Below are 14,280 nucleotides of genomic sequence, written 5' to 3'. Positions count from 1 at the left end.
TTGGTGCTAACCATCTCTCACAGGGCCTCATTTAACTCATACATCATGTTTATATAGACACAACATTTAATTTTCAATAAAAAAATCCTACCTAGTGCAGCCTATGTATCCAATATGTCTCACTCTGCTTCAGGCGTTTTAGTTTATCGCCACCACTCAAAAGATTACATCAATGCCAAAAAGTACTTTCACTTCTATGCTTTGCTTCCAAATAATGTTTAGTCATAGGATAGTTCAGATTGCCTTTACAAATGGCATACCTGTGTTCTGCAACTATTCCTCAGTCAACTCTTTGTGAGGCCTCTATAAAAGCAACTGCAGGTGCACTTATACAGTAAGGGTCGGTTTTGTAGACAAGGATGAAGCCTAGTCTAGGACTAAAACCAAGCCTCTTGTTTGGGAGCTGAAAGATCACTCCTCATCAGTCTATCCTTAAATTGGGGGCATGCCGGAAACAGACACCAGGAGGATCTGTAAAATATTCACATAATGCGCTGTTCCTGTGGATAATGTCCAAATTGTGTTTGATAACCTCTGTGATATTGATTGCTTCTTTATTGTACCGTGTCTCAAAGTAAGGCTTTTGAGCCCTCTTTTGTTTATGCTTATTTGAGAACCTCAGATTTGTATCCTTTTAGCCTAAAACGTTGCTTCATGTCAGCAGATTGAATATTAAAGTCATAGTCAGAGTCACATATGCGTCTTATTCTCTGAAATTGTCCGAAAGGGATGTTGTTTCTAAGCCAAGGAGAGTGCATGGAGTGTTGTGTTTCAGTCCGTGGAAGTGTGCAGATTTCCATAGTCATCTTTAGAGATTTTTATACCCAGAAAGTTGATCTCGGTTTCATCATCCATACGGAAGAGATTTTTATTTTAAATACATTTTTGAATACATTTGGTAAATATATGTAAAAATGTTTGAAATTGGACGCTTAAATATATTTGTAAAAAATGTATTTAATGCATGTCTAAATATATCGGACAATTGGCAAAGTGGTGTTTCAAACCTGCAACCTTATGTTCCATAGTGAGGCGTCCTAACCACTAATCCAAACAGGATTAGGCTCATAGGATAGGCAAGTGATGGTATTGCCAAGTTTACCTTAGTACATTAGACTATATTTGTGATTAAGATTAAATGTATTTTGGTAATGTACACATCTATAAAATGTGTTTCAGCACCTAAATGTGATATAATCAATACGTCAGTAATTACATTTAATCTTTTTACTTTCACAGGATCTGAAAAATGCATTTTAATATGGGCTTCAAAATACATTTCGTAATGTATTTTCTATAATCCATTACAATTGTAATGAGAGCATTGTTGACGGTGAAATACATTTGGACAAATCAAAAATGTATTTATACATTTTCAAATACATTTCGGAATAAAAGCTGAAATACATTTTGATACCTGAAATTTATTCTGAATAAAGATAAACTTATGTATACATTTTTAAATACATTTCAGAATAAAAGTTGAAATACATTTTGATATCAGAAATCTTTTTTTAATTAAGTTAAATGTATTCGACATATATTCATCATACATTCTACATACCTTTCGCATTGCAAAAATATTTTTATTTTCCATATGGGCATACTCAAAATTCAAAAGTTTTAGATGGGCATTGGTAGTTTTCACATAGGTATGGAAGTCCAATAGTTCCTGTTCTGAGCCAGAGATGGACAGAATAACATCATCAATGTAGAATACTCACCAATCTTGAAAGAAGAAAAAAAAATCTGTGTCCATTCGGTGAGTTGAAAAATGAAGTCTATAGGGGGCATTAGGTAATCTGGTTTTGAGACCCAATAATGCCTCAAAGGCTTCATTGTGGACAACGTTCCTGTATAAAGACTCCATATCCATGGTAGTCATATAGCAGGAACCAATATTTTGTATGTCTGATATTTTCTTTAGAACCTGGGTGCTGTACTGGAGGTAAGAAGTGTGCCACAAAAGGTATAATAAAGAAATCAACATACATGGACTGTTACAGTCATTTCCACTGATAATGGGTCTGCCAGGTGGATTTTCAAGACTTTTATGCAACTTTGGTAGCAAATGAAGATGGAAAACGTGAGTTTAGGCATAGTAGGTAGTCACATTCCTATTTGGTCATCCCCCCTCATTTTTAGACACGCTTTATATTTTAGTGAGTTCTCTTGTCATAATCCCCAGTAGATTTGATTGTGGCATTGAGTGGTATTCTGCATTTTTTAGTTCCCGCATAGCTTCTTGTAGGTATTTATCTTTGCCTCATACAATCACTTTATCCCCCTTATCCCCCATTTATATGCACTTTTATTGATGATGTCATCCCTTTTTGAAAGCCATTTAAGCCCTTCAGTTTCTTTTTTGGTCAAGTTGTGCTGAGGCTTCTTTTTTGTTCCTTTGTTTCCTTTTTTCTTTACTTCATAGGAAACCATTTTAGCAAAAGTATTTAGTGTGGAGTTAGTATTTGAAGGGAAAAAATAAGACTTTGGTCAAAAAAGGAGGTTATTGATGCCTCAGTGCTGTTAGAAGTTTCAGCTTCAGTGGTGTCATTACTGATGGAATGGGCCACTGCATTGTAGTAGTTTTGATGGTACCAGACTTTAACCAAAAAAAATATAACCTTGGATAAAACAGAGACCCAGCGATCAGGGAAAGGTAGGTCTGAGATGTTAATAACTGCCGTTGTCCCAATTGGCTCTTTGTCTTTGGGCCTTGGTATACCTTTCCCCCAGGTCCTCCTACCCCTCCACATCCTCCTTTATTGTGTTTAGATTGCATGCCCTGGGGCACAAATCCCCAAAATCTGTTGATCCAAAAGTTTCACCTGCTTGTCTATGTTCAGCCAGATCATCATCAGTGCTAGGGGAACTGACGCCTCGTGACCCCGCTGACCCGGATGACCCCAAGGTTGAGGAGCAGGCCAGTCCAGACGGAGAGCATGGAATTTCGATGTCAGAGAGGGGTCACAGATGTCCACCGCCCGGACCCAGCTGCGCTGGGTTGAGGCGCTGCAAACGGCTCCCGGGTGCCCTCGGGCCAGTATCTACACACCGTAGTACTCACGCCGTAGTTCCTCTCCGCAACAGACAGTTGCTGAATTAAAAAAACCTAATATAATTGTATTCGAGAGATATATAGCATGTAAATACCATATTAGAATATTGATTTATACCACAGATTTGCATGTGATATGAGACATGAGAGCTGATACAAGCAGTTGCTGTTTACATAAATATGATAGAACGCACATCATTACTTTTTAATAAATGGTTATCAAAATAATAGCTACTATAAATATCATTATCATCTTTTCATGACGATGCTTGCTTATTTGATGTGACATAAAAGCATTTAATTATTTAATATATAAAATTTAATTATTGTGTTAATATATTTATGGTAATATAAATATGCCGCAATACAGTACTTGCACTAGTTGGTTGACTGGCTTCTTATGTGTCACTGCTAGCAAGCGCTTAGGCAGGCATAGTTAACATGACACTTTAAGTGCTCAGTCATAGGCACGTGAAAAGAGAAGTGTCTTTAACCTGGATATAAAAATTGACACGATGGGGCACATCTAAGATCTTCTGGTTGTTTATTCCAGTTATGTACAGCATATAAACGCAGATTCTCCATATTTAGTTTGGACTCTGGGCTCTACTAGCTGACCCGTGTTCATGGATCTAAGAGCCCTGCTCGGTTTATATTGTGCAAACATATCAGAAATGTATTCGGGTCCTAAACCATTCAGAGATTTATAAACTAAAAGTGCCACTTTAAAATCTATTCTGTAACTGACTGGAAGCCAATACAAAGATTTATGAACTGGAGTGATGTGCTCTGTTCTCTTGGTCTTGGTTAACATTCAGTAATTAGTTTATCAATTTGGCTATGCGTCATTAAGAGCAGGTGGACGTTCATTGGTGCAGCCGCAGGGTTGTCAACAGTGTCCGAAACTAACTTTTTGGCTCACTTGCCAAGGGGACTGGTAGATGAAAGAAATAGACCAACCAAACATATTTTTTACCAGCCAAAATAAGATATTGATGTTATGTGTCACGTATACATTAATGTCAGTAAATTTTATTGAGATACTAAAGTATTATGTTGAATAAAAACCTTTTATTTCCAATGACAAATTAGTAATTTCTGCGTTATCTAGCATACTGGCCACACACACAACAACTTGTCACCACAGCCTAAGCATCATACTGTAGCCAGCTTCTTGAAACTCCTTCATCACCAAACCTCCACTTCTCACAAAGCAATCTTTACATGATGTTACATGATGTTTTGTGATGTTTTTTATTTATTGCAATAACATCATCCCTTTATACCAGAATCTCTTCCTTGTCAAATTTCTTAACATTATTTGACAATACTTAACATAATTCCCTAGTAACCTAAGAACCCCCCTCAATTATCCAGTCTCTAAAACTGTTCATAAATTGCCTCCCAGATTTATAACACAAACCCTCTCTAAAGCCAATGAGCAAAAGCAAATTAACAACAATAACATCAAAAATCTATTTTTTATATTAGAAAGGTTTTCTAATTAAAGTACTAAAACTCTAACCATCTCTCAATGTGCTCCACCTTATAATATTCTTTACATTATACACTCACCTAAAGGATTATTAGGAACACCATACTAATACTGAGTTTGACCCCCTTTCGCCTTCAGAACTGCCTTAATTCTACGTGGCATTGATTCAACAAGGTGCTGAAAGCATTCTTTAGAAATGTTGGCCCATATTGATAAGATAGCATCTTGCAGTTGATGGAGATTTGTGGGATGCACATCCAGGGCACGAAGCTCCTGTTCCACCACATCCCAAAGATGCTCTATTGGGTTGAGATCTGGTGACTGTGGGGGCCATTTCAGTACAGTGAACTCATTATCATGTTCAGGAAACCAATTTGAAATGATTCGAGCTTTGTGACATGGTGCATTATCCTGCTAGAAGTAGCCATCAGAGGATGGGTACATGGTGGTCATAAAGGGATGGACATGGTCAGAAACAATGCTCAGGTAGGCCGTGGCATTTAAACAATGCCCAATTGGCACTAAGGGGCTTAAAGTGTGCCAAGAAAACATCCCCACACCATTACACCACCACCACCAGCCTGCACAGTGGTAACAAGGCATGATGGATCCATGTTCTCATTCTGTTTTCGCCAAATTCTGACTCTACCATCTGAATGTCTCAACAGAAATCGAGACTCATCAGACCAGGTAACATTCTTCCAGTCTTCAACTGTCCAATTTTGGTGAGCTCGTGCAAATTGTAGCCTCTTTTTCCTATTTGTAGTGGAGATGAGTGGTAGCCGGTGGGGTCTTCTGCTGTTGTAGCTCATCCGCCTCAAGGTTGTGCGTGTTGTGGCTTCACAAATGCTTTGCTGCATACCTCAGTTGTAACGAGTGGTTATTTCAGTAAAAGTTGCTCTTCTATCAGCTTGAATCAGTCGGCCCATTCTCCTCTGACCTCTAGCATCAACAAGGCATTTTCGCCCACAGGACTGCCGCATACTGGATGTTTTTCCCTTTTCACACCATTCTTTGTAAACCCTAGAAATGGTTGTGCGTGAAAATCCCAGTAACTGAGCAGATTGTGAAATACTCAGACCGGCCCGTCTGGCACCAACAACCATGCCACGCTCAAAATTGCTTAAATCACCTTTCTTTCCCATTCTGACATTCAGTTTGGAGTTCAGGAGATTGTCTTGACCAGGACCACACCCCTAAATGCATTGAAGCAACTGCCATGTGATTGGTTGATTAGATAATTGCATTAATGAGAAATTGAACAGGTGTTCCTAATAATCCTTTAGGTGAGTGTATATGGTATTATTCAAATAGTAATTTGTTTAATTTATATTTTACCCCATGTAGTTTTTCATCGCATTCTTTAATTTTGAAGGCAAAATAGTAAAACTGGAAGGCATATTGTGCCTCCCGGGTGACCGAGCTTCTCACCCTATCTCTAAGGGATCGCCCAGCCACCCTGTGGAGAAAGCTCATTTCGGCCGCCTGTATCTGGGATCTTGTCCTTTCGGTCATGACCCAAAGCTCATGACCATAGGTGAGAGTAGGAACGTAGATTGACTGGTAAATCGAGAGCTTCGCCTTGCGGCTCAGCTCTTTCTTCACCACGATAGACCGATACATCGACCGCATTACTGCAGAAGCTGCACCGATCCGTCTGTCAATCTCCCGTTCCATCCTTCCCTCACTCGTGAACAGGACCCCTAGATACTTAAACTCCTCCACTTGAGGCAGGCACTCTCCACCAACCTGAAGTGGGCAAGCCACCCTTTTCCGACTGAGGACCATGGCCTCGGATTTGGAGGTACTGATTTTCATCCCCACCGCTTCACACTCGGCTGCAAACCGTCCAAGTGCATGCTGAAGGTCCTGGCTTGAAGGGGCCAACACGACAACATCATCCGCAAAGAGCAGAGACGAAATTGTGTGGTCCCCAAACCTGACACCCTCTGGCCCCTGGCTGCGCCTAGAAATTCTGTCCATAAAAATTACGAACAGAACCGGTGACAAAGGGCAGCCCTGCCGGAGTCCAACATGCACAGGGAACATGTCTGACTTACTGCCGGCAATGCGGACCAAGCTCCTGCTTCGGTCGTACAGGGACCTGACAGCCCTTAGCAAAGGACCCAGGACCCCATATTCCCGAAGCACTCTCCACAGGATGCCGCGAGGGACACAGTTGAATGCCTTCTCCAAATCCACAAAACACATGTGGACTGGTTGGGCAAACTCCCATGAACCCTCCATCCCCCTGTAGAGGGTATAGAGCTGGTCCAGTGTTCCACGGCCTGGACGAAAACCACACTGTTCCTCCTGAATCCGAGTTTCTACTACAATTACAATGTGAATGTGCCTAGATAATGAGAACAACATAAACCTCCCTGTTTAGATTATCTCTCTGTGGGTTGCGTTCTGATAACCGCAGGAATGTTTACATTGACCATTTGGCATGGGGGTTACTGTCTTTGCTAGGTAGAAATGCCCTTAATGTATAGGCTAACTGGCAACTAACATTACAGTGAGAAGATAATGGAACATTCACCGAATGACATCTGTGCTGCAATTTACCAATAAACTTAAGCAAACTTCTTCCTCGATTTGTTACGTGTTCTACATTACTTGACCACTATACGTAGCCGCCGATTTCTAACACTTTGGTGCCATGACCCGGATGGTTGGAGATTTAGATGCTACCAAAAAAATGTTTTTTGATGGAGATAGTGAGACAAAGCTGGCTGTGCGCAACCACAAGGGAGTTGGTCTTTGTCCGGTTTCTTATGAACAGCTGAAAAGTTGGTGAGTCTGAAATCCACATAATTTAACGAACAAATCGAGTAATACAAGACCACAGTTAGTGATAGGAGACCAAGTTACTCCCTGACTAGGCCATGAATTGCAATCATGTAAAATATCTTTATGGGTGGATAAATTGGAGAGAAGACCTGGTTAGTCCCTGACTAGGCCACGAATAAAATTGTGCAAAAATCTCCAGGGGTGGATAAATTGGAGAAGCGCTGAACTGTATTTCGTTGACAATGCTAATTGCTTGAGGCGATTATACAGTGAATTGTACAAGTAAAATATAATGCCGTCCAGTTGTACAAATACGAAGGTGTGCAGCCTCTGGCATGGCGCGTTCATATTTAAATAGCATGGCACGAATAGGACACCAACAAGAATGAAAAGGATCATTAACAACGATACATGGAGTCAGAATGGACAAGAAAAAGAAAGTTTTCCGGCTAAACAAGATGGATTCCGAGGAAGTTGTATAGGGACAGATGGAGAGTGTGGTACGTACAAAGAGAGAAGACAAAACAAAAAGTTAAGATGGCCGAGAAAGGACAACAGTCGAAAGGTGGGAAAGGAGACAATCATAATGGATTCATTCTGTTTGACCACCTGGCCGACTGACTGTAGTCTCAAGATGGAGTCTCTCTTATGGGATCCTGGAATCATGCACGATACTAGGAACTGACCTGAGCTTTCATAATCATTGATTCAGAGTTCTTAAAGGTTTATTTCCTAAAATGCATCATACCTAACCATTAAATGAAGCTGGAAACCTGATCACCTTCCTCGGTAACAGCCAATCTTATTAAATTGAATATTACATGTAGTTTGAAAAGCACTTTGATGGTATATAGAATGTTTTAATAGGAATTCGAAATAGCCTGTTTTGTTCTGTCATGCTTGAACATGTTTTAATGGGTATTCAAGAAATAACCTGTTTTGTTGTGCTTTGTCATGTGTACTGATGTAATTATGAGTCAAACATATTTATTGTGTTGATGATAATGTTTAAAACCATAAGGCCTCAAGGGGGGGTCTCACGACAATGTGGGTAGGCCTTAACCAAGGCCCACCAAGTGGTACCTGTCTGTTGCGTGCTGAGCTGTTTGCTAGCACAAGTGGGTACGTCTGAAACCTAGTGATGATTTTGATTTTTGTACAATGATTTTCTAATCTGGTATAATAGTCTCATGGTTTTCTTACAAAATGTTAAAATATTGTGTTTTCTTTCTCCTTATATACTGTATAAGTGGTAGAATGAAGAATCCACATGGTGATAGTCTAACATTAAGTAGACACGCTGTGTCCCATGAGGACTGAATTTGAATCCAATATAGTCATAGCTTATAAAAAAGAGTAAAACAGCTAAAGCGAGTTTACTCCCCACAATAAAATTAGATGTATTTTAAATGCTGAATTGAGTTTGGTTAAATAATAGAGTTTCTCTTATTTATAGATACCAATGATAACTGGGATAATACTTGTGTTTTAAAATAGATGCCTGATACTCGTTAATGGAGTTGAAATTCTAAAATGGTAAATTGACTAATGAACAAATAGGGTATTGATGTATCAATCAATCAAATGTATTTATAAAGCCCTTTTTACAACAGCAGTTGTCACAAAGTGCTTTTACAGAACCACCCGGCCTTAAACCCCAAGGAGCAAACAAAAGTAGTGTTGAATGTAGTAGTGTAGTGTAACAGTGTTTAAGGCCTACACTGGGTTTCCTTTGGATTACTTATTGTAGCTTGATTTTAGTGATGTCATACATCTGTTTTATGTCTACATTGCCATTCTTAAGAGTTCTCTTAACTTCCACCCTAATGTTGAGTTGTTGTGTAGATAATGATAAGCAAATTTTTTCAAACTGCAAAAATATTAGATGGGTTGGACACTTAATCAAAATCTTAGGTTAACAAAGGATGTTGGCAAAATTGAAAGGATAGTCTGAGGACCATGTCAATTTTTTTTTTGTGTGGGAATTTAGATCTCATATATTTTAAACAAACATTTGGCCTTTTTAATTGCTCACCATATGTGGGTGGAGCTCAGAGCTTCAGGAAGGGGGGCAGACCCACTGGGATGGCCCCTACCAACCTTTCCCATTAAATCAAAGTAGCCTATTACTAAGGGTTAAATTTGAGTGTTCAGACTGGTCTCATCTCTGGTAATTTTATACACAAGCATATTCAGTTTTGGGATAAACAAACATTAGGTGAAAGCTAAATATATTTTCCTCTCAATAGCTTTAATGTTGAAATTTCTGATTTTGAAACCAACTGAAGTGAGGGTAGAACCCAAAATTCTTCCCCCATTGTTAATGATAGAACAAAGAAAATGCCTAAAAGTTGTGATTTAGGGCTTGGCTGACCACCACTGTTTGGAATAATAATTTAAATAAGTTTGTGAATTCCCTAAATTTAGGAGGTTAATCAAGACAATGTTTGTGTTTGCCATGAGGTAGTTTGGCCGTTGCCTGTAAAAAAATCTAAATTTGCGTGCTGTAACTATGCTAATACAATTGCCCGGGTGGTTGCAACAGGTATACCACTGCACATGGGCTGGAGTTTTTCACTCCTATTATCTAGTTGCACAGTTTATCCCCTAGGGGGCCAAACAATTTAGTCAGGCATGTGCCAAGAAACTACAAGATATTATAAATGCATGATAGCCAATTTCACAGACCTGAGTGATGGTACTGTGGTAAAGTCAAATGAGAGCTGTTGAGAGCTGTTTAGCTATGTTGTAAAATGTGTTAATAGGTTATATGGTTTATAATTCCTTCAAACAAGCGGATGTTTTGCACATTGATGTCTTGGATATGTTAGTCACTTTGTTTTGATGAATATACAGGATGCAACTCCTTATCAAATGGATTATAGATCCATCCATACTACCAATTCTCTATTTTTCATGTCCGTTCTGAAGAGATGGCCAGTAAGGGTTCAGGATGCCGCCTCCTGCGGCCCTATTTGTCATTGTTCTGCATTCACTCATGGTGTCACTTTCCATTGACTTAATGAAGAGATGGTAGGGGCGATGTATGATATTATAATTGATTATGATTGGAAAGAGTTGAGCTTAGGGCTCAAGGCAAATCAAATTGGTATTTATAAGGAGCTACGTAATTTTTTTTAGTTTTTCCTGTTTGCATAGTTATAAAAGAGCATTGGCATCTGTTATGTTTTACATTTTCCATTTACAGGGTGTTTTTAATTGGTTTATTTGGAGATTGTTTTGTTTGATGTAAGGTCTAACATTTTAATAGTTGAATAGAATAGATCTAACCATTTCTGATTTGGCTAAGCAAAGTCAAGTCTGACAATCTTATTCCACTGCTAGCTGCTATTGGGCAATAATATAGCACAAGGAACCAAACATCAACCAAATGGATGGAAAAGGAACTTTGACATAGACTTTTATGGAAACTTGTCTGAATAGGGTGTATGCATCACTCTGAAGATGGAACTTCTGAGATCCACAAGTTTTCAGGACTGATCTATTGTCGTCATTGTTGGGAGTTGACGGAACCATACCCAGTGGATGAAAGTCCGATGGACTGTTGAACCACACTAATCGTTGTTTTGCAGTTATACTTTCAACAGATCAGGACATCACAACCCCTTTTCTGATGATACATCATGTCACTGACTGGACACAGACAACTGAGTGTGTGAGTACCAGCAACATGTTCAAGAAGGATTTCTACAACTACACTGTTCCAAATCTTCCTGACCACTCACATGGCAGAACGATGCCAGGGTCAGATCACTTGGCTTCACACTCCATTTATAGATGAATCATCGACGGCGAGATGAGAGGAGAATCCACCTGAAGGACTCCACATACTACAGGTCAGGGTACCATGGGCCAGTTGACTGAAAAGGTCACATGGTCCCAACACAGTGGAAGACACTGTTGTGGTGTTAATCTTGAATTAGTGAAGTGTTGGAAACTCACTGTTCCATTATACACCTACACTGACTTGTTAGGACCACCAGGAAATTTGCTGGGTCCACATCACACTGACAGCAATAACTGATTTTGGAACTTTCATCACTGATACAAGACAAAGAAAACTGAAGACAAGAACTAAAGGACACCTTATTGGAAACTAACTTCTTTCCTTACAATCTAAGATTTTCCTAAATGAATTGTTTTCCTAAATGTATAACATATGTGTATGGGCCTTTTCTTTTCATTAGGAATTGAATTGTACTTGTAATGTTTTATCAAACAAGTAATGTTTTTCTTTAAATGTTTGATAGGGAGGAGTGTGGAATCTGAGCATTAACAATTACAATGTGAATGTACGTTTCATTGGAAGTGGATGTGCCTAGATAATGAGAACAACAGAAACCTCTCTGTTTAGATTATCTCTCTGTAGGTTGCGCTCTACTAACCCCAGGAATGTTTTACATTGACCATTTGGCATGGGGGTAACTGTCTTGGAAACCTGATCTTTGCTAGGTAGAAACACCCTTAATATATAGGCTAGCTGGCAACCAACATTACCGTGAGAAGAAGATAGAACGTTCACCGAATGACATCTGTGCTGCAATTTTCCAATAAACTTGAGCAAACTTCTCCCTCGATTTGATACGGGTTCTACATTATTTGACCACTATACGTAGCTGCCGATTTCTAACACTTGCCCTTATCATTTTCGACCAATGAAACCTGTTGTTTCCACGAAAACATTGTTTTGCCTCGTAAGATACCATATTTGGGTCCTGCTCTAGAATGCACTATAAATTATGATTAGTCAAAACAGACGAGATATTGAATATTATTGGTCAAAAAGATGATACCGGTAATGTACGAGAAGTGCCAGAAACATTTCAATACAAGAACAAGCAAAAATTGAAACAGGAAGAGTGACAAATATGACAAGCAAATATTTTAATACAATACTATGAATTTAAATGGGGAAATGCTGGCCCCGGGCCAGCGGGCCATCATTAATGTTGACCTCAGTAAAAGTTGGTAAATCTGTTGATGCTCTTTAGCTCTTTGATGGTTTTCGGGACTGGCCATGACCTCACTACGGCCACCTTCATCTCTTCCATCTTCACGGAGCAATGTAGTATTCTACGAAGGTTCGGTGGAGGTGTGGAATGCCTATTTTTCCCCTTTGGCAAATAGGTGGTGCTGTTGCAATCGCTTTAAAATAGCACGGACATGGGCCACATCTTAAAGGTATGTTGGAGAGAAGATCAAAATATCATAAATGTAAGGAATACCCCCCCAGCATATCCCAGAACACCTCATTCAGGAATGCCTGAAATACCGCAGGAGCACTGGCTAGCCCATACGGCATTATCAAGTATTCATAGTGGTCAGACACCGTTCTGAATGCTGTCTTCCACTCGTCTCAAGGTTGTAAGCACAAGGTTATACGCGCTCCAGATGTCCAGCTTTGTGAAGACAAGTGCCCCCCTCAGCTGTTCTATGGCTGATGGGACGAGGGGCATCAGGTACCGATATTTAGTAGTGATGGCGTTGAGTCCCCTGTAGTCAATACACCGCCTTAGCCCCCCGTACTTCTTTTTAACAAAAATTTAAGAAAAATTTGGCGGAGGCAGGGGTGGTGAAATGGCGGATGAGATTTATGGCACAGTCCCAGGAGCGGTGAGGAGGGGGACACCTGGCCTTTTTAGTGGAGAACACCCCGCTTAGATCTGGGTAATCCGGCGGGATGTTTGCTGGGAGGGCACACATGGGGCTCTCTACGGATGTGGCTCCACACGTCACTGTCAGGCTGGTCTTCCGACACCCCATCGACCATCCCAGGATCTTCCATTTGCTCCAGGCGATGTTGGGCTCGTGTTGTTGGAGCCATGGAAGACCCAGGATGATTGGGTGTATGGTTGATGTCATAAGTAGCAATTCCAGTCTCTCTTGATGGCAGCCATTCATGGTAAGTGTGAGAGAACGAGTCACATGGGTAATCGAGCCGGACCCCACAGGACGGCCATCCAAACCTGAATGGGCATCGAGGACCTCAAATGGCACAATGGCAGCCAGAGCATGGTGACTAGGGACTGGTCTATGAAGCTCCCCATGGTCCCGGTCAGCGATCAGTGCTGTAGAGGGGTGAGAAGGAAAACCACCAGACAGCACAATTGGACAACCGGGCTGGTAATGTTACATAAGTGTAAGGCACCTACTGTGCCTGACTGTACTGTCTGGGTACTAACTCTCTTTCTACCCCTGCATCTGGGCCAAGGAGCACCCCTTCCGGTAATGCCCCTGGTGATTGCCAGCTCCATGGGCTTGGGCTCCATCCGAGAGGGTGGGAGATGCGAACGATGCATCAGGTGGTCCCGGTCCCGAAGCTGTCCATTGATGGCATTCGGCCCTGAGTGATGTAGGCGTCCAGCGACATGTAACTGCTTATGTACGCCATTTCCATTTCGACCTCTGTCCAGAAGGCAGTCTTCAGAGCCGGCTTGTTCCAACTTCTGGACACCGCCTGGGTCCAGAACAAAAGGATATACTCAGAGGCCGTGCTGTTGCCCTGCCTCAGGCGCAAAAGTCGCTCGTTCCCATTCTGAGCCTTGGGAGGATGGTCAAAAACGGCTTGGAATTGCACGATGAATCTGTTAAACATCCCCAGACCTGCTATCCCAAAGCACAGTTGCCCATTCAAGGGCACGCCCAGTGAGTAGGGAGATTATCACGGTTACCTTCTAGTAGTCAGAGACCGGCCGGCTGGTCAATACAATGTGCATTGGAGAAGGACACCGTGACAACCCTCCGGATTGCTGTCATACTTTTCTGGCAAGACTCTCGAGTACCCTCTCCTGGGCACGACTAGACTCCACACAGTTGACTGGGGGAGGTGCCGCCACTCTGGCAGGCTTAAAAGGGCTCTCCCCACTCAACCATACTGCCAGGTGAGACATTATCTCGCCCAGCTGTTACTAAA

The sequence above is a fragment of the Esox lucius genome, chromosome 2, assembly GCF_011004845.1.
Source record: "Esox lucius isolate fEsoLuc1 chromosome 2, fEsoLuc1.pri, whole genome shotgun sequence".
Lineage (NCBI taxonomy): Eukaryota > Metazoa > Chordata > Actinopteri > Esociformes > Esocidae > Esox > Esox lucius.
This window is presented reverse-complemented; position numbering follows the sequence as displayed.